At 34.0% G+C, this 22,805-nt stretch overlaps 1 protein-coding gene across 3 annotated transcripts in view; it reads right to left on the bottom strand.

Annotated features, from left to right (window-relative positions):
* Positions 1-1,174: 1,174 nt before the first annotated feature.
* The window catches only part of LOC144581569 (uncharacterized), a 690,733-nt gene continuing 669,102 nt past the window's right edge, over positions 1,175-22,805 (bottom strand). For all 3 annotated transcript variants that reach the window (XM_078365832.1, XM_078365835.1, XM_078365838.1), the window contains one exon: positions 1,175-2,038. The gene's annotated coding sequence lies outside the window, so the exon portion shown is untranslated. The remainder of the gene's footprint in view (positions 2,039-22,805) is intronic.

Raw genomic sequence — 22,805 nt, 5'->3', positions numbered from 1 at the left:
ACTAACTCATCCAAAATAATGCAATTTTAGATTTATTTAAAAAATGTAGATTACATGTCATTTTAACATCACTATGAGATTAAATCCACATTTGAAACAGTATAATTACATATTCTTTTTCCTCATGTGCATTTTTCTAAAGGTACAGGTGAAGTTCAATAAGGCTTATTTGAGTTTATCTACTCATCATTAATGTAAAACCAGACTTTAAAAGACAGATGACTTAGGCAAACATCTTGGGTTTCTGACCATTTTTGAAGTCCAGATAATGTTTTTCTCATTGCTAGTGTTTCTACATAAGCCAGTTAAAGTCCCATTCAGGAGGAAGAAACATACTTGCAAAACATCTCTTCTTTGTTGAAATTGGCAGAGGAAACACATTCAAAAAGAAAAATAAGGAACAGATGCATCTGTTTTTATCACTGCTTGATGTTTTTCTTCCCTTCAAAATGTCCATCTTTATGTAAACAAGTTTGCTTTTCAGTTACCTTTATGCTAGACAAAAATGTCATTAATTTTCAAATGTTTTTCCTTAGGCAACAACTCCTGGGTGCCACTTTAGCCACATATCAGAAGAGAAAATTAATTTAAATAATGACAGGAAATTGGTTTTCATAATCGTCTTTGCAGAGTAGAAAACAGGGAGAAAGCCACATGCATCGTGGATTTAAAGGAATGCAACAGTATTTGTGCCGTTTCACCTGATGGACCTTACGTTATATGCCTATTTGCTATTGCTGGGTCACCATTACTACAGAATGAGGGCATAACATGTATAGAGAATATCCCCTTTCCCCTCACCCCAAAAAGAATAGAACATTTTAATGTGTTTACCCATATATCTTACCACTTAAAAACAAGGATTTTCTTCCAGTTATATCTCATTGAATAATGCACACTTTCATCACGTTTAATGCTTGTCTGACCAAAGATTTCCCAGTGTTCTCTAATAGTGGTACCTTAGGTCAAATGTTAATATATCAATAGCTTTTTTTTCTCTCCTTAGACTATTAATTTTTCCCTAAGAGTCCTATGAGTTGTGGAAAGATTTAGTTAAAATAGCAAATGCATAATAAATATTTGTTAAACATATAGACAACTATGCTGTTCAAAATTTGTTAGATAACTTGATAGTTACTTTCTACAATTGAACTATGGAAATAAACATGCTGAAACATAATGCCTATAAAAAGTTCAAACTCCTTGGCATAGAATACTAGGCCCTCCAAGAACCTACCTCTGTGGACCTTAACAGCTTCTTATCTCACTGTTAGATCTGAAGGTGAAGCTCCATTCAACCAAAATTGGTTAGTGTATTCAATATTTTACATTGATGTATTTTTCTGTCTTCTGACATGTTGTCCTTTGCTCTACCTACCAGGAAGATCCCTATTTCTCTTTCACAATCTGACCTCAGCTCCCCAACCCCACCTGTACCTCATCCTTACATCTTTTAGACACATTTCTCAGATTTGCTGAAGATAGTTGTTTACATCTCTGTCCACTTGGCACCAGCCCAGGCACTGGGAGACAAGTTGCGTGATTAATGTTAAAGGGTTTCAGCCCTGCCACTGACCAGGTGGATTTTTGAGAAAAATCTTGTTTCTCTGGGCTTCACTTTCATCATCAGTTAAATATAAGAGTCACAAGATGCAAGCTCTGAAACCCTTCTCTCTCTGACATTTGACCAAGCTTTCCCAGTCTGCCATGGGAAAGCTTCCAAGTACGCTGGTCATATGCATGTCTTTTTCTGTCAATTCAACATTAACTGAGTGCCTACCACACACCAGGCATTGTACTACGGCCAAGATGGACAAGACAGAGAAAACAGTACTAGCACTGCCTTATTTTAAAGTGACGACCCCACCCTAAAATACGTATAACTTTCCAGGTTCCCAGGTGAGAAAATGGTAACTCAAAGAAGTTAAATAACTTGCCCAGTCTCATACCTGGTAATGTCAAATCTGGAATCGGAGTTCTGATCTTTTGAATCTTAAACTGCTAAGCTGATGAACTGTTCTCATTTTGCCATCAACAACTAAAAAAAAAAAAACAAGATACCAAGAAACAATGTTCCTGTGCACTAAAAATAAATACAAACATTCTCACTATATAAAATATATGGCTGAATGAAGTTGTTGAATAGATAATGAAATAAAGTTTTGCTATTTTTAAAATCATGCATTCATTGTTATAGTGAATTTTACTTTCAATTTTTCCAGTAATATATAAAAATGCTTCTTTATACTGTTGCAGAATGTTAAAAATGAATGAATCAATGAATGGAAAGTGTGGGCAATTCAGTTTTTCCATATCATAATTTTTGAATATTTATAATAATTTTCAGAATTTAGAGCTTAATGTTCCATGTGATTACACTCACACAGGTAGGATAAGCCAAACATGAGAGACATAGATGTTTGGGAAAATGAGGAGCATCTTGGCTTCCATTATTTAATCTAAACCATTCCCTCAAACTCTCAACTTATTTTCTATGTGTGATGTTTGTGTATTATATAGTGTGTGTTTATATAAATATAAATATATTTATATTTATATAGTATATCTGTTGTATATATGTGTATATACACTATATATAAACAAACTACATATGTAGTATATAAACTATAGATAAAATATATATATAAACCCACATATAGGCACAAGATAATATATAAACATACATATAGATATAAAACACATAATATAAAAACACACATATAGACATGTAATATATGTATTATACATAATACATACATGTGTAATACATAATACATGTCTATATGTGTGTTTATATATTAACATGCATACATAGAATACACACATATGCATTTATATATAAAAATTCACATAGACATAATATATATAATTTACGTATATAAACTCCTATATAATACATGTACTATATATATATTGTGTTTACATCACTGGTATACTCGCTGTAAACTTAAACTAATGTGAATAAAAATATTAATAACAAGATCTGAGAGAAATGTGTTCTCCCTTCATGCACTGTCAAAAGCAGGCAATGGAAAGAAATTGAAAAGGTACTATGCAATTCAAACTGCAGGAAGATAAATGGTCAGGAGAGATTTCGTTTTGTTTTGTTTTATAAAGGCATTCAAACTCTGACCGAGAAAAATGCAACTAGGTGTTTTAAAGCTTTTGCTATGCCAAGGAGAACCTAATACATCACTATAGCTCTGAACATAGAACAGAAGAAAGAGAAGGGGTCACAGCTATCGATCAGCCTTTAAACAAACATTGTCTAAGTTGCCACAGGTAGCACCATACCCAACATGAAGTTATGTATCACTGAGGTGCAGCCACTCACTGCTTAAAATAAAAACTGAGAAGATTTATGTTACATCTATTTCCTGCCACCTACCTGTCTTCAGTTTTCAGCCTGGGGAAAAGGAAATTCATTTTCTTAAGCTATAAACAAAGATAATTCTTAATTTTTAATTATCTATAGACAAATATTTTAATGGGGTGATACATCCTTAGATTATTTGACGTTTTCAGAGTTTTATGATATTATTCCATGAAAATAATAAATAAATCTATAGTTGTAGGTAGAACCATGACAAAGTCTGTGAAACAATTGTGTGTCCAGTTTTAGGGTGCTTTTCAGACTTTCATGTGGTTAAAATGACTCAATATACATGGCTGGTACAGCTCTTATTAAATAATCTCTATTGGTAATGACAACTGTCATGGTAATTAGCTAATTAGAAGATAGAACTTCAAGTTTATTGAAAGAAATTCTAATGGTAATGGCAAGAATTACTTAATAAATGAAGTGTGTACAGCCACAAACCTTATGTCTATGTTTTCATGACTTTATCATTTTTCAAGAAGCATCTGTCCTAGGAAGATGAAATTGCATGTAACTTTTTGTTTGTTTCAAAAACGTTCTGAAAATCTATTTTTCCAACTAATTAAGTCTCATCAAAATAGTAGCTTTTGTGCAGAACAATAGATTGCTCAATTAGGCTTATCAAACAACTATTTAATCTTCAAGATTCATTTTAAAACTTTTCCCTAGCTGTGTCCACCAATTCTAAACTATTACACCTCAAAATGTGCACAATCCCAGTCAAGCTGAGTCCACCTCACCCCATATGGAGATTCCTACCTCTCTTAAATCCCTACCCATGTTATACATATGTCACCCTACCCTATGTATACATATATGGAAACATCCTAGTAATGTTTCCAATACACAAGTTCCTGGGTGACATAGGTTTAGAGGTCTCTTTTGCCTGATGAACAGGCTTTTTTGATGGCCTGTTTTGGGGACTTAGAATACAACATATACCTATAGAGGGACAATATATATTCTACTCTCCTACAGATTTTAACAGTAAGATAAAGACAAATGAGTCACAATTCCATATATCTTATATCAAGTGAGTACAAACTTATTCTCTTCTGGTTTCCACCAAAGTGAAATTCCAGCTGACAGCTGGGCTTAGAGAAATCTAGTTTTGACTTCTAATTACATACCTGTCTTTCTCAACATGTTCTGATTAATTTAGTTAAATAACTCATCTATACTTGATTTAAAACTTATATGTTAATATGAACAAGTTAGCTGATATCTGTAGAAACAGCCACTAAATTTTTCAAGTTAAGGTTAATTCACACTTGTCATTGGATAATAATAATTATATCTGGAGAAAAATTACAGAAGTAAAGGTTTTAACATCAAATACAGCTTAGTATTTATATTTATTTTAACTGCAATTTGTTCTTGTTACTGAAATTTGAAAAATATTTTAAGTGATTAACTTAAAAATAACTATCATCATTGTATATGTCTCTTTAAAGTTTAATATGATATCAAATTATGGACCTAAGGCTTATTTTAACCTGTTTATCTAGAATCAGAGATAGAAGAGTTAGCGAATTTTAAAACCTTTTTCTCAGAGGTCTTATTCAAAACTCGATTTTAGTTTGACGGGAGAATATCAGTGAGCCTTTTATGTTTCACACTTCTAAATGAATTCCTATTCATTGTTTATATCTTTTTGTTTGTTTGTTTCAATTGGTGTGTTTTTATTTTTAAAAATTTTGGTAAAATATACATAAAAACACATTTAGCATTTTCAGCATTTTAAAGTATATAGTTCAGTGGTATTAATTAAATACATTCACATCGTTGTGCTACCATTACCACCATTCAGCTCCAGAATTTTTTTTTTTATGGAGATGTAGTCTCACTCTATTTCCAAGGCTGAAGTGCAATGGCGCAATTTCAGCTCAATGCAGCCTCCATCTCCCAGGTTCAAGCAATTCTCCTGCTTCAGCCTCCCAAGTAGCTGGGACTACAGGTGTAGGCCACCATGCCTGGCTAATTTCTTATATTTTAGTAGAGATGAGGTTTCATCATGTTGCCCAGGCTGCTCTCGAACTCCTGAGCTCAGGCAATCCACCCACTTCAGCCTCCCAAAGTGCTAAGATTAGAGGCGTGAGCCACCGTGCCCAGCTTTTCATTTTTTAAATTGTACTTTAAGTTCTGGGGTACATGTGCAGAATATGCAGGTTTGATACATAGGTATACACGTGCCACGGTGGTTGGCTGCATCCATCACCCTGTCACCTACATTAGGTATTTCTCCCAATGCTTTCTCTCCCCTAGCCCCCAACCCTGACAGGCCCTGGTATGTGATTCAATTCCAACTTATGAATGAGAATCCAACCATTGTTCAATTCCAACTTATGAATGAGAACACATGGTGTTTGGTTTTCTGTTCTTGTGTTAGTTTGCTGAGAATGATGGTACCCACTCCTATTCTACATAATATTAGAAGTTCTGGCCAGGGCAATCAGGCAAGAGAAAGAAATAAAGCGTATTCAAATAGATAAAGAGGAAGTCAAATTGTCTCTATTTGCAGATGACATAATTGTATATTTAGAAGATCCCATCATATCAGCCGAAAATCTCCTTAAGCTGAGAAGCAACTTCAGCAAAGTCTCAGGATACAAAATTAATGTGCAAAAATCACAAGCATTCCTATATACCAATAACAAACAAAGAGCCAAATCATGAGTGAACTCCCATTCACAATTGCTACAAACAGAATTAAATACCTAGAAGTACAACTTACAAGGAATGTGAAGGACTTCTTCAAGGAGAACTACAAACCACTGCTCAAAGAAATAAAAGAGGACTCACAAAAAAAAAAAAAAAAAAAAAAACATTTCATGTTCATGGTTAGGAAGAATCAATATCATGAAAATGACCATACAGCCCAAAGTAAACTATAGATTCAATGCTATCCCCACCAGGATACCATTGACTTTCTTCAAAGAATTGGAAAAAATCACCTTAAATTTCATATGGAAGCAAAAAAGAGCCCACAAAGCCAAGACAATTCTAAGCAGAATTTTTTTATCCTGAAAAATGTATTAAACAGTAATTCATTATTCCCCTACCATACCCCGACATCTGGCAACTATAATTCTAATTTTTGTTTTTATAAATTTGACTACTCTAAATACATCATGTAAGTGGAATCACACAGTTTTTGTGACTCACTTTTTTTGACCTATATAATGTCTTCAAAATTTATCCATATTGTAATATTTATCAGAATTTCCTTTTGCGAAAGCCACATAATATTCCATTGTGTGTATACACCACATGTTGTTTCCCCATTCATCTGCAGATGAACACTTGGGTTTTTTCCACTTTTTGGTTATTGTTACCAATGCTGCTATGAATACGGTGTACAAATATCTGTTCACATTCCTGCTTTCAATTTTTTGGCCTATATCCAGTAGTTGTTTATTTCTAGGAAAGTTCAAGAAAGGAGTTAAAAATTGCTACTGAAATTAGATGCATTTAAAAACTTTATATATTGTAAAAGACACAATAATTAAATATACAAAAAAGAGGTAACAATGTAATTGACAAAAAACATCTTGATTGTGTTAAAATATTCCTCTCTGTATTGTTGTATGCCCATATATACCATTTTACCAGATTCCAGAACACAGTCAATACAGAGCTATGTCAAGGAGAAAATCATTCTATTTCACTGTTTTATAAATCAGGTCCAGTTAGTGGAGGGATATAAAATGAAATTAAAATCACACTTAAAAACACATTTTGGCTTTAATTACAGTCGAGAGCTTTTTACACAGAGCACATAGTAGGCATTTTATGCAGTTCCTTCCATTCTTCTCAAATCCCAAGACAATGATTATCCACAAGACCGCAAGATCAGATAGACAAGGGTCTTGTCTTTTTAGCCTCAACAGAACTTGGCAAATAACAAGCAATAACTAAATGTTTTCTGAGAAATATTTTTTAATTATCATGAAGCTTTGATTCACTCCAGTACCATATGTATTTCGTATCTCCAAGGAAAATTATAATTTCCCACACTGAACATTGTACAAAAAATTTCATACTTAACTCAGTTCAGTTAGTCTGTAGCTGTATGATAGTATAAAAACAGCTAAACTGGAAGCTGACCAAAAGTGGAGTTTTGGTCACTATTAATCAATTACCTTTAATGAGTCAGCACTTTACCTCTCCAAGAGTCATTTCTCTCACTTATCAAGTAAGACTGAATAAGAGGTACTCTTTCAGCTCACACCTTCTGCAAGGGAGATTAGCTCCTGACAACCCTAGTGGAAATCAAGCTGTTTCACAGTGAAACACTGTCAAAACTAACAGTTTGTTATTGGTGTTATTATTAGTACCTCAAGTGATTTTAAGTACCTTTTAAATAAGGTAAGATTCTCATAGTAACCAAACACTATACATGACTTTGTTTCTGTGGAAAAAAAAAAAATCTGCGTCCAAAATTATAACCTAAAATTGATAAACACATTTTATTCTTTTAAAACTGTACATATTCCCATGTGCTTTTTGTTAGCAAAATGTATAGCAAGAAGTCAAAAATTATAAAATTATTTCCTAAACATTAATGACACAATCAATTAAAATTTCATTTTACTTGAACTCTACCTAATAGATTTTCTTTTCTTAATTGAACAATTATTTGACATTATAAAGGTGTAACTTAGGCTAAATCTACAAACATAATATATAATTAGATAGTGCTTTGAGTATTTGATAGGAAAAAATGAACAAAAAATAACTGTTTATGAGCTTTAAGTTTATTTCAGCTAAGAAGAGATCTTCAGTCTTGATGAGAATATTGACAATAAGTAAAATCTGCATTTGTTTCTAGACTTTTGTTCTTAAGGTCTTTTCTAGATTTAACCTTTTATGATAAAATGCATATTTTTAGAAAGTACACGCCTTTGAATTTATTAACATATGCATTTCAAACTAGAAACTAATTTCTAATCAGTCTAATAGTTTACTTTAAAATAAAAAATATGCTTTCAAAATGAAAATGTATGCCTAATGAGTTTTATGAATACATGTATCTACTTACTCAGATGATAATGAAAACCTATATAAGCCAGATTCTGATGGGGTTCAAATCAGAAAAATGCATTTTGCCTCATTTGAAAATGCTTCACAAATTATTGCGAAAAAGATACACCCAAAGTTTGGCCACATGTTGATTTAGAGTACAGAAAAAAAGAGCTGAGACGGCCTAAGCTGATTTTAAACTTAAAGTAAACAAACCAAAAAAAATTATTTCTGAGGATGCAGAAAGTATTACCAGTATCAAAGATACTGACTTGCGAATGCAAAGAAAATAACATAAGAAATAAAGCTAATTCTCTGTAAACAGACTGCTATAAAATTTATAAGACTATCTTTGCTGGGATGGGAGGAACTGGAAATCCTGTTAGAACTCGAATTTTATAGACTTTTGCAAAAATCATCAGGACTCTAAGAATAACCTGTCAGATGATAGTGAGCACCTGATTAATTAAGAAAGCAGTTCATAAGGGACATGCTTTAAGAAGACAGAAAAATAAAGTAACACTCCAAGCATCCTAGAAAGCCATGCTGGGCCACAGAAAAGGCAATGAGAAGGGAGGCTTTCAGTATATGTCTGTTATTTTGGTTTTGGAATGGCAGCCCTCATACACTAACAACTTCCATTTTAGACGTCAGTGCTAATATTGGTATTTGAAAGTTAATACTGACAAAGTTCATGAATGCTGAAGAGTTTTCATCATTGGCCTATACTCCTCTCTTTCATTTTCATGAAGTATGCCTTTTCTTTTTTCTTTCTTTTTTTTTTTTTTTGAGACGGAGTTTCACTCTTGTTACCCAAGCTGGAGTGCAATGGCGCGATCTCGGCTCACCGCAACCTCCGCCTCCTGGGTTCAGGCAATTCTCCTGCCTCAGCCTCCCGAGTAGCTGGGATTACAGGCACGCGCCACCATGCCCGGCTAATTTTTTTGTATTTTTAGTAGAGACAGGGTTTCACCATGTTGACCAGGATGGTCTCGATCTCTTGACCTCGTGATCCACCTGTCTCGGCCTCCCAAAGTCCTGGGATTACAGGCTTGAGCCACCGCGCCCGACCCAAGTATGCCTTTTCAAATGAAAACATCTGAGGAAAACTTTTGGCAGAAATTAAAACTTCTGTTCCTCTTGTTTTGGACCACATTGGCATCATGGTTGTTTATTCACACCAGGATTCTGTTACAGTGTTTTCCAGATCACCAATCCCTACTAAAATCAAGGAACCCACTTTAGTTGAACTAAAAATTGTTTCTACCATACTATATGATAATTTCCTTCATTTTTCTTTTCCTTCACTACAATTTTGTTTAGATGAAATGTGAGTCTTAGATTTGCTTGTATGCTGAGATTAAGTGAAGATATTTCACAAACATGAACTTAATATTTACTATTATTGAAATAATATTACAAAATAATCAAAAATACTTTGATTATGCCATTCTGTTTGCTTTTAAACCATGTTTTATTTTAAGAATATTCAACAATAAAGATGAGTAATGTGAAAATGAGGATGTGATCAGCTTAAGGCCTTACAGAAGATATTCTTATTTTATTTTCATGTTTTTTTAGTTAAGATTGTATGTGCTCACAGAAAGTTTTCAACCTGAAGGAAATTCACCTTTCATTTAGTTCACCATTTTCTTTCCACCATTCATCATTTTTCTGTTGCATTATCTAGAAAAGTTTAAAGGGTGCCCTATCTTCCCCATGTTGAATAGAGATTGATGGTGTAATGCCAGGTAAGGGGTTGAAGAAGATTTGACTATCAGCAGGGATTCTGCTCAGCAGCAGAGGAAAAAAACAATACTGTGACATCTAAAAATGCTGAAAAAATGTTCAGGTCTCAAGAGATTTATTTTAGAAAATAGGGTGGCAGGTTGCCACATACATAATATTAAACCAAACAGTTTTATTGGCTTATAGTTTAGTATTTAGTTGCATCTGTGTTTGGGAGCAAGAGATGGCAGGTATACTGAAAGGCTATTAGCGTGAAAGTAAAGAGAGAAGATCTTATTTCCCAGAAAAATGCATGGGCAGGTAAGGCAATCAATTTCCACATGCCGAGGGCTTTCAATTCAGCCCTTTCCCAACATTTCATTGTCACTACTTCCAGCCTGTAGGAGAGCATTTACTTCGCATATTTTCATGCCTATTGGTATGTCTTCAGGGAAACATTTATTTATACTCAGAAAAGGTTTACATTTTTTGTAAAAGGCAAGAGAATATTTCTCAAGCTAAATCATAATGGATAAGGTTATCTATTGCTGAAGTTGGCTGATCCTGGAGATCACTATGGATGACAAAGATCATGATCCAACAGGGTCTGTAGCTTATCTACGTCAGATAAATATAACTGAAAGGACTATTATAAGGTAGAATTTTGCTCCCAAGCAGAAATTCAATACCAAAGGACTCAAAGTGTCAGAATTAGACGGTAGATAAAAGAAGAATAAAAAGATAACCCCAAGCTCAATTCACATTAATCAATATATCATTAGTTCATCTTAACCAAGCTGTCACCATGTTAGAAATCTCTTTCACAAAAAGCCTCCTCCTTTCTAAAACTTCAATATATATCTTGGAATGTGTTCATAAATAAAGTACAAAAGGTACATAGTTTTTCTTTGTGACTAAAGGAAAGCAAAGAGTTTGTCTTTTTTAAGCTGCACTGGGAGGCTTATCATGAAATTAAAGTAGCAAATTAAGAATATAATAAGACCCCTCCTAATATCCTTTTAAGATATTTGCAAATATTATATAAGAAGATATGAAACATATATATGTTTGAATCCATGAATATACATATTTTTTCATGGTATATGTGTATATGTGTGTGTATATATATATACATATAGATGTATACACACACACACACACAGTGAAAACCCCTGGAAAAAAAAAGAAGGGTCAATAATTTGTCAAAGTCCTGGGTGTGAGTAAGGTGATAGTTTAAATCAAGGGGGAAAGACTGAAAAGCGTAGTTATATATCACTTAATAACAAGGATACATTTTGAGAAATGCATTGTCAGGTGATTTTTGTCATTGAGAAAACATCGAGAGTGTACTTACACAAACTCAGATGGGATAATCTACTATACACTTAGGCTAGATGGTACAGTCTTTCACTCCTAGTCTACAAGCCTATATAGCATGTTACTGTATTGAATACTGTAGATGATTGTGACACAGTTATAAATATTTGTGCATCCAAACACACCTAAACATAGAAAAGATACTGTAGAAATATGGTATTATAATCTTATGGGACTACTGAGGTGATGACTGTACAATTATCTAACCCATTCTGGAGGGTACTAACCAAACATGCTTCCCATGCCATGCTGAAGGAAGAAAATACATCTCCTACAGTCCTACATTCTACATCTGATACAATATATCCACTGACAAATAAAAAGTACAGCTATTCCTCAAATCCATGTAACTGTCTTCCAAATAAGCCAAATTCTGAGCCATTTCACCTACCCCTTATTTTCATTAACCCTTCTCTGCCTACATCAATTTAAAAGAGAATTTGGAAATAAGAGGAATATAGGACCATGGGGTTCTAAATTCATAAATAAAAACTAACTACTGAGTATTCTGCTGCTTATTTAGACCACTGCTTCGCAAATTATTTTTCATGAAGGGCTAATTTGTTCATTTTCCTAAATTTCCAATCTGTCACACATGAAACTGCAAAATAAATAAATAACAATGAATCACTCAAGAAATTAAACTAAAATTAATCATACAAAATAATATTGTTATTTATTTATTTTTAATAGAGACAGCGTCTTGCTATGTTTCCCAGGCTAGTTTATAACTATTGGGCCCAAGCAATCCTCCTGCCTCAGCCTCCCAAAATGCTGGGATTACAGGTACGAGACACTGCACCCAGCCCAAAATAATATTTTTAAACTGTTAAATGCAACAGACTAAAGCTTTCTGAGATTTTATTTTTAAGTTTTAGAAGGTTCACTTTCAATTTCTTTAGTTATCCCTTTGTGGACCTGTAGCAAACATTTTGCATTCTGGTACCAGCTGTGAGCCACATTTTGAGTAGCACTGACTTAGATAACTCAACATGCAGCACAGAAGAGCCTGGATCAGCTCTGCTTTCTAAAATGAAATGAATTCTTGCCAGCCTCTTCAGGCAGAATTTAGCACACCTTCAATTCCTTCAGGTTTATATCTGAGAGTCTATAGCTGCTAGCAGCCAAGTGGAAAGAAGCTAGAGACACTCCATCCAGTCAGCCTTTGGGAAGCATTGAAATTGGATTAAATTCCTGTGGAGCCATTAAGAAATAGTAGGAAAAAAAGAAAAAAAGATGTTACTCCAAATCTGTGAAGTTCATATCTCTACAGATAATTAACAAGAAATATGATTTCAGAAGTCTATCAAAAAGGAAGAAAGTAACACAAGCAATTTTTAAATCAAGAACAAAGAAACACAAAAAAGAACATGAGCCAAAACCAAAAATTCAACAATTTGCCTTAACGGAAAAAAGAATATCTTTAGCAGATTTAAAATCCATTAAAGTCACTAAAAAGAATGAATATTGAAAAAAAATGTATCAGTGGTGTTGAAAATAAACACGAATGCTATGTTAGAGGAAATAAAAGAGATGAAAATGCAGGACAATGAAAAATATGAGATGAGAAATACATTCGGGTGAGGTCTTCCAATATTAAATTATTAAAAAGGATATGAAATACAAATTCAGTCTATATTCCAGTCTAGATTTTTCTGAGTAAACAACAAAAACAGATTATAGATCCAAAGAGCTCAGTAGATTTCAAGAAATGTTGAGTTTATCAATAAATATTGGATTAATGATTAGCAGCAGAAAAACAATTCTACTAGCAACTTAGTTTAATCACATTCAAGTAGCTGTTTAGCTATGCTTTAGAAACTGTCTATATTGATTTAAAATAAAAGCAACTGATTTAAGGAGCATTCCAGTATTTGATGCACATTCTGTTCCTTGCCATGAATTAGGAAGGGCCAAGGAGATGGTCAAAAGCAAAGAAATACAAAGAAATACACAGATGCCACAACAGTGGCCCTCACGTGATATCATAGTGCAAAATAACCATTGAACTGTGCTGTCTTGGTTTGCATCACCATTTTGTTACTTTCAGTGGCTGTAGCTAGTATATGAGTTGCTGCTAAGAAGGCTCCAGAACACTTTCAAGGAGAAACTTAAGAGGAGCAATGTGGGCATTTGTAGATAACTTTGTGGGAACTTGAGGAGGAAAGGCAGGATATTTTTTTGTAAGGCCTTCTTTACCTTTCCAAGAACTGTCATTTAGCACCGCCATGTTAGGAAGAATAGAGAGATACCTCCTAACACATCTCCATCTATCCACATAAGCCACTCTTGTCATTTCCATACTCGGGCCCTATCTTTACCTCAATTTGTATATGCTTTATTTATTTATTACTACACATTATTTATCTGAAGACTCTTCCACTGAGTTAGACCACAAAACATGTATATTCCTCATGGCACTCACTCAATATGGAATAATCCTCTACATATTTCTTTTCTTAAAAAGCACACATCATAAACCAAAGAAACAAAAATCCCAATGGATGCTTATAGGAGGTCATTACACAGTTTTATTTTGTTTTATAGTTTCTTGTTTTTGGTGGATGTGAAAAAGAGTGTGGTGTGTGTGTGTGTGTGTGTGTGTTTTGTGTGTGTGATGTGTGTGTTGGGGTGTGGGTAATGTTGAATTTCCCACAGAATGTGGAGCTGCTCTTTGGGACCAATAACATGCATATTTAAATATGCATGTTATTGAAGAAAGCCCAATAGAGGGTAAACCTGTGGCTTAATATTAATTTTTTCCTATACAAAGGTATCTGGTCCATGACTCATATTTAATTAGTTCTGTTTTTAAGCCCCATAGGTCTTGAATTATGAGTATATTAAAAGGGAGAGAGAAGATAATGGATGGTCTAGTAAAAAGAAAAAAATTTTTAAGAAAAAGCATTATTAAAAGCACAAAATTGGATGCAGTAGAAAAAACATATAGCTCACTTCGATTATATTTGTATTACTGACAAAACAAACTAAATAATAAAAAAACATAAGTGCATAATGTGCAGGCCATATTGAATATCAGAACAAGTAGTTAGACAAAGAGCCAACAAATATTTCCTGGCAAAAGTATCACTAGAGCAAAGTAAATTTAACTGCAGCAATTCCTAGGAATATAATAGCCTTTGTATAGTTAAAAATGACAACTCAGGTTAAGAAATAAAATTTTTTTAAAAAGTGAAATTAACAAAAGGATTTTTTAAAGTGAGAGTAAATAAGGATGAAATGAGAGACCTTAAAAAGAGAAAAAGTCTTAGCTGGTCATAATAACAGTTACAGAGAAGATAGGAAAAAGTTTTGGTAGAATCTAGTATCATCCTTTCAGTGAATAGCCTGAAAATGAGATCTGTGAGGAATAGTCTAAATCAATTTATCTCTGTTGTTCTGAACTGCTAAATATGACTAAAAAGTAAACCTAAAGAAACAAATATAAATGGATTTACAAAAGTATAAATGAGAAATACTAAAAGCTAGATCAAACGAATATTTTGTAAAAAACGGATATTTTAAAGGACATTAAACCAACACAAATGGCAAGATTAACAGCAGAAAAATGGTAGGTTAAAATAAATCAATATAAGGAGGAGCTAAAAATCGATCAAATAGTGATCCCATGCAAATGAAAGAATTTGTCCACTTGACAAGCAGTGCTGGGAGAAGACAAAATGTTTATAGAAAACATAAAATGAGATTTTTGTCCTGGCCATTGATTTGTCATTAATTGAACCATGTTAGGATATAGGCAAGAGAAGACAGTAGATGCATTATGTCACTTGTACTCAGAGGGAAATAATTAACATTATCAGAAGAAAATTATGTGCACAATATATTATAAAATTATTTATAAAATGAGACTGTGTAATGCACTAATTAAAAAGTTTACAGACATTCATGCTCTGAGTCAAAGCTGGTTTAGATACTTTTTGAATCGAATAGTATTAAAGTTCTTTTGGTCCTTCTAACCAAAAGTTCTTAATGGTATTATATAAGGAATCATTTTATTCTAAAGAGTACATTATATCCAAACAGGCATCTTATACACTGCCTTAAAAGGAGATGATTTGATCCAGGGGGATGACTAAAACAGACTCCAAAGAGAAGAATCTAGGTAAACAGCACTAAGTTCCTTAACAGCAAAAAGTGGTTTAAGTACACTAGCAGCCCAAATATTTTACATGAAAGCTAATTTATTTTGCCAATGCCATTGCCACCCTTAAGCACTTTAAATACAAGAAAGCCCAATGAATTCATTTGTCCAAATAATTGGGAAGAAAATATTTGACCAATAAAATTGAATAAGACCATTTGTTTGTGATCAAGCCAACAACTTCATGATCATCTTGTCAGGTATCAATCTAAATAATCATGTTTCATTTAGATTTATTCACTGAACATGAAAAGTAATTAAGTATTATAGTGAGAAAAATGTGAAAATAAACTATTTATATGACTTTAGTTTAAAACAAAAAATCAAATTATCAGTAGGCATATATAAAATTTAGAAAAGGAGATGAAGGAAAGCAAACATTAAAATGTCAGGAATTTAATGTAACCTATTCTAAAAGTTAAGAGTACTCGAAAGATAATAAAATAAATGAAGAATAAAGACCATGAGGGGAAGACTATTAATGATCATGAATTGAAATAAAGAAAAAGGAGGCTTTAAAGGATAATCATAATTAAATAGCTGTCTTTTTGTTACAGTCTCTTCCTAACTCTAACCTCTAATTCACACTCTATGAAAAAATTAAACGACTCCATATGAAGCCTACAGTTAAGAGTATACCTTTAGTAGAAAGTAGATTTCAATGGCTGAAAATAATTCAGAGTGAAATACAGCTGCAGCAATCAAGCAAGTAGCTTCGTCAGTAGAAAAGCATTATGTAACTTGTTGCAGAGCACAGTAAAAAAAAGCTTAGTTTATAAAACAGCATAAGAAAATGATATCAAAAGAGGGAAAAAGTAAACATAATAAACAGCAAAGATCCACATTTGTATGGGTAGGGGTCAAAGAAGTAAAAGTGAAAGATACAGTCTCAAATATATTCTAAAATTTTAAAGTACTTAAAATTTTACAGGCATTTTCACATCCAGGCCTAGAATAAGTTTCATGAATCAAAAAGTCAACCTAAAAAGATATAATATATACTGGAAAAAAATACAACATAGTAGATGGTAGAATCAATATCATATATCTAATCCTCCATAGTTTACTGATACAGAAATATGAATAAGCCCTTGAAGAAAAGTCAAATGCCATCTTACTTTTTAAATAGATTTCATATTGTCCCATAGAAGATATATTTGAGAAAAGGCTAAAATATAACTATATAAAATTTATAATAAAGTAAATGAAATAATTTGGTGAAATTGCATAATGCAGAGTATAATGGAAGAGTTCAAAACTATTTATTCTCTGAGCCACACTTCAAATAGCAGCTTCCAAATAGACATTTAACTCAATACAAAGGTAAAAAATATAATTTGTTTTCTAGTTAATCATCAAATACTTAGTCCAACTGTAAAAATATTTTTTCTTACATAAATTAATGAATACTCCTTAGTTCTTCTTGTGATTTAAATTTCACAAAACTCTTCAGCAAAATATTAGATTAGGCAAAGACTTTAAATTAGATATTATTCACATTATAAACAAAGAAGCAACAGTAAGCAGAACAGAAAATAGGACAATCAATGTTAATCACAACTCAAAGTCCAGGTCCAGACAGGTTCACACCTGAATTCTACCAGATATACAAAGAGGAGTTGGTACTATTGTTTCTGAAACTATTCCAAACAATACAAAAACAGGGAATCCTTCCCAAATCATTTTATGAGACCAACATCACCCTGATAACAAAACCCGGCAGAGACTCAACAAAAAAAGAAAACTTCAGGCCAGTGTCCCTGATGAACACAGATGTAAAAATCTTCAATAAAATACTGGCAAACCAACTGCAACAGCACATCAGAAAGCTGATCCATCAGGATCAAGTAGGCTTCATTCTGGGGATGCAAGGCTGATTCAACATATGCAAGTCTATAAATGTAATTTACCACATAGAATCAAAGACAAAAACCACATGATTATCTCAATAGATGTAGAGAAGGCCTTTGACAAAATTCAACAGCACTTTATGCTAAAAACTCTCAATAAACTAGGTATCCAGGGAACACACCTCTAAATAATAAAACCTATTTATGACAACCTACAACCAATATCATACTGAATGGGCAAAAACTGAAAACATTCCTTTTGAAATTTGGCACTAGACAAGGATGCCCTCTCTCACCACTCCTATTAAATACAGTATTGGAAGTTCTAGCCAGAGCAATTAGGCAAGAAAAAGCACAAATAAAGCATATTCAATTTGAAAAAGATGAAGTCAGATTGTCTCTATTTGCAGACAACATAATCATATATTTAGAAGACCCCATCACCTCAGCCCAAAATCTTCTGGAACTGATAAGCAACTTCAGGAAAGTTTCAGGATACAAAATCAATGTGCAGAAATCACAAGCATTTCTATACACCAATAACAGACAACCAGAGAGCCAAATTAAGAGCAAACTCCCACTGACAATTGCTGCAAAGAGAATAAAATACCTAGGAATACAACTAACAATGGACCTCTTCAAGGACCTTTTCAGGGAGAACTACAAACCACTGCTCAAGGAAATAACAGATGACACAAACAAATGGAGAAACAGTCCATGCTCATGGTTAGGAAGAATCAGTATCATGAAAATGGCCATAGTGCCCAAAGTAATTTATAAATTTAACACTATCCCCATTAAGCTAGCAATGACATTCTTCACAGAACTGGGAAAAACCACCTTAAACTTTATATGGAGCCAAAAGAGAGCCCAAATAGCAAAGACAATCCTAAGCAAAAAGAACAAAGCCAGAGGCATCATGCTATCTGATTTCAAACTATACTACAAAGTTACAGTAATCAAAACAGCATGGTACTGGTACCCAAACAGAGATATAGACCAATGGAACAGAACAGAGGTCTCGGATGCAATGCCACACATCTACAACAATCTGATCTTTGACAAACCTGACAAAGACAAACAATGGGGAAAGGATTCCCTGTTTAATAAATGGGGGTGTTGGGAAAACTGGCTAGCCATGGGCAGGAAGCAGAAACTGGACCACTTCCTGACACCTTCACTAAAATGAACGCCAGATGGATTAAAGACTTAAACATAAGATCTAACACCATAAATACCCTAGAAGAAAACCTGGGAAAAACCATTCACGACATAGGCATAGGCAAGGACTTCATGACCAAAACACGAAAAGTGCTGGCAACAAAAGAAAAAATAGACAAATGGGACCTAACTAAACTCCAGAGCTTCTGCACAGCAAAAGAAATAATCATTAGAGTGAACTGGCAACCAACAGAATGGGAAAAAGTGTTTGCAATCTACCCACCTGACAAAGGGCTAATATCCAGAATCTACAAAGAACTAAAACAGATTTACAAGAAAAAAACAAACCAAGCAACCAAAAGTGGGAGAAGGAAATGAACAGACACTTTTCAAAAGAAGACCTGCATGAGGCCAACAAGCATATGAAAAAATTCTCATCACTAATTATTTAGAGAAATACAAATCAAAACCATATTGAGATACCACCTCAAGCCAGTTAGAATGGCAATCATTAAAAAATCTGGAGACAACAGACGCTGGAGAGGATGTGGAGAAATAGGAACACTTTTACACTGTTGGTGGGAGTATAAATTAGTTCAACCATTGTGGAAGACAGTGTGGCACTTCCTCAAGGACCTAGAAATAGAAATTCCATTTGACCCACCAACCCCATTATTGGGTATATATTCAAAGAATTATAAATCATTCTATTATAAAGACACATGCACATGTATGTTCATAACAGCACTGTTTACAATAGCAAAGTCCTTGAACCAACCCACATGCCCATCAACAATAGACTGGACAAGAAAAATGTGGCACATAACACCATGGAATACTATGCAGCCACAAAAATCAATGAGTTCCTGTCCTTTGTAGGGGACATGGATGAATCTGGAAACCATTATTCTCAGCAAACTGACAGAAGAACAGCAAATCAAACACCACATGTTCTCGCTCATAGGTGAGTGTTGAACAATGAACACATGGACACAGGGAAGAGAGCATCGCACACTGGGGTCTGTTGGAGGGGTGGCAAGGGAGGGACAGCAGGGAGGTGGGGAGGTTGGGGAGGGATAACATGGGGAGAAATGCCAGATGTAGGTGATGGGGGATGGAGGCAGCAAACCACACTGCCATGTATGTACCTATGCAACAATCCTGCATGATCTGCACATGTACCCCAGAACCTAAAGTACAATAAAAAAGAAAAAAAAAAAGAAGAATGTGCTAAGGATAGTTGGGAGGGCTTTTACTCATAATATGCTTTTCATATTGTTAGTTGTAAAACATATTACTTTTTTTTTTTTGAGACGGAGTTTCCCTCTTGTTACCCAGGCTAGAGTACAATGGCGTGATCTCGGCTTACCTCAACCTCTGCCTCCTGGGTTCAAGCAATTCCACTGCCTCAGCTTCCTGAGTAGCTGGGACTACAGGCCTGTGCCATCATGCCCAGCTAATTTTTGTATGTTTAGTAGAGACGGGGTTTCACCTTGTTGATCAGGATGGTCTTGATCTCTTGACCTTGTGATCCACCCACCTCAGCCTCCCAAAGTTCTGGGATTATAGGCGTGAGCCACTGCACCCAGTCAAAACATGTTACTTTCATAATTTGGGGAAATCAATACAAGATATAAACATCAAAAAAGAATAAAAATGTCAAAATCACAAAAAACTTTATAAATCTTTTTATAACCTTGTATATTTTGAGTTTTGTTTTCATGGGGCCACTGAATTCAGTATTTTAATAAAAAATTTTGGGGTTCATCTCCCTGACAAAGAATTGTTTCTGGTGGTGACTGTGGACTTTCCTTCTAAATAGCTATGGGTAAGTGAATAGGGCGGTCATTTAATCTGGGGTCTAGAGCACGCAGCAGTCAAACCAGTGAATACAGAAAGCAACATAGTCCAAAGATAAACTAACAAAATAGTGGGATTAGATTTAAAAGATAAAAGAGAGAAACAATAAAAAGCTAAGATACAGGGGAATGATTCCAACATCACAATGGTGAATAGGTAACCAGCCCAGAATGTGCCTGGCTATTTTAATATCCTTGCAGTTGCACACTCTTTGTAACAAATAAACTGTCAGTGATCGTTTTAACAACCACTAATTAAGCCAGCCTGCTTCCCCAGTCAGATTTAACGTTCAGTGGAATGTAGATATTTTTTATGAACGCTTTTTCTTTTATGTGACAACAATGACTCTTGAGTAGTCCTACATTCCTCACTTCCTAAGTAACCTTAAACGTAATTACAGTATTAGTATGGAGCCATCGCACCACTATGTAATGCAGAACAAACTTGAGCTTCTCCACTGTGAGAAGGCACTGAGATCCTGAAGGGATCAACTTAACCTCCCAAGGATTGAGTTCTAATAAATTCAGACAATGGGAAGCTGAGCTGCAGAGGAACTGAGAACCCAGATATGAATCTGAAGATGCTAAGAAACGTGGTAATTGCAGGGTAAAGTATTTCCTTTGTGAAAATCCCATTTGGATCGAATTCTTAATTCAGTCCTTCTATTAACTATCTCAAAATGTCCAACACTTCGAATCTATTACATCTTGAAAGTACCTCTAAAATCATCATCCGTTATCAAGCCAAAGCAATTTTCTAAGTTCTGACTCAGATAATTTTATTTCATGATTTTTAATAATTAGGGCATTTTTATGCCTAATAAAAGATATCTGAGCCTCAGCATTCTCATCCACAAATCACAAACAATTTAATTTCTGTAAAAGCTATTCTTAATCTCTATCTACTAAGGAAATTTTCCTTGTAATTGTACAAGTTTGGGAAACCAGTTCCTATTTACCAGGGGTATATTGGAATATTTTCTCCTCTAGATAATATTGGAAAATATGCTTTGGAGGCTCTAAAAAGGTAATTAGTAAAACAGAAGTTAATTCACTGCAAGAATTTCCTTTCTGTATCTGTAGCATTTAGTTAAGGGCCTATAACACAGAAACAGTTGAAGCGCTGACATGGTATCATTTTAAAAATAATTCCCTCTATTTATGTGCCAGAAAATATTTTTTAAAAGATTAAGTATGTGTAACACTGATGAATCAAAATATTATTCTCATGAAGCAAAGTTTATTATTTAATTCTAGCTATTAACATTATATAATAGAAAATTTTTCTTAAAAAATGCTAGAGTAGCTCTAACCACTTAACTTTTGTGCTGTTCACAGGAATGGTGCAGTGGTTTGAATTTATTAAGTATGGCTTACATTTTTAATATATCATTTGTCGTGTGTTTAAACACAAAATGTAACCTTAATACCTGAAACAGAAATGTACAGAAAAATATAAAGAAAACCCTTAGAAATTTCACCATCTGGAGATAAAGACTTTACAGTTTAATGTGTAACTTAAGGTTTTCATTCTATATTCGTGCATATTTAGCATATTATCATTAATGGAAAATAATACCTCCAGCTTTTTTCCTTATCACTCAGTCTTCCACACTGACTCAAGGCAGATAGAGAACTGGGAGGTAGTAGAGCTGAATGAATAAAGCAAAGCACAAGCTTTGCTGTCACACAGACTACTCACATTCTGGATATGCCACTTACTAGTAGTGTGCTCTAATACATCAATAAAACTCACTGTCCTCATCTTTAAAAGAAAGATGATAATGCCACCTTATAAAACAGCCACGAGGATTAAGTGAGATATGGTAAAACACTACAAAGCATGCCAGGCACATAGTACGTGTTGAAACCCAGGACTCAGCTAACCTTAACTCCTTCTCTCCTTTCTAGAATAAGACAACTGAAGAGTAATGGTGATCTAGGGTTAAACAAAGACTCTTCCATCTCAAAGATTTTGGATCAATGCACCTGTCTTGGAGAGGCTAGGATGTAATATATGTAATAGATATGAGAAGGAAACATGGCTCAATTTCTTAGTACAAACGGGAAGCCCATTGCTAGTTTTTTGCTTGTGAACTTCCCAAGAAATAGAACACTGTAATAAGTGAATGGAGTTGTACTCAATGAATTATGAGCTTTTCTAGATCACCCTTTAGCAACCATCTCTAGGATAAAAGTTTCTGCACTCTGTTTAGCATTCAGTACATACCATAGCTCAATCCCTATCTCTAAAAGAACTAGCTTTA

The sequence above is a fragment of the Callithrix jacchus genome, chromosome 2 (assembly GCF_049354715.1).
Source record: "Callithrix jacchus isolate 240 chromosome 2, calJac240_pri, whole genome shotgun sequence".
Lineage (NCBI taxonomy): Eukaryota > Metazoa > Chordata > Mammalia > Primates > Cebidae > Callithrix > Callithrix jacchus.
The sequence above is the reverse complement of the archived record's forward strand: the minus strand, read 5'-3'. Positions and strand labels throughout refer to the sequence as shown.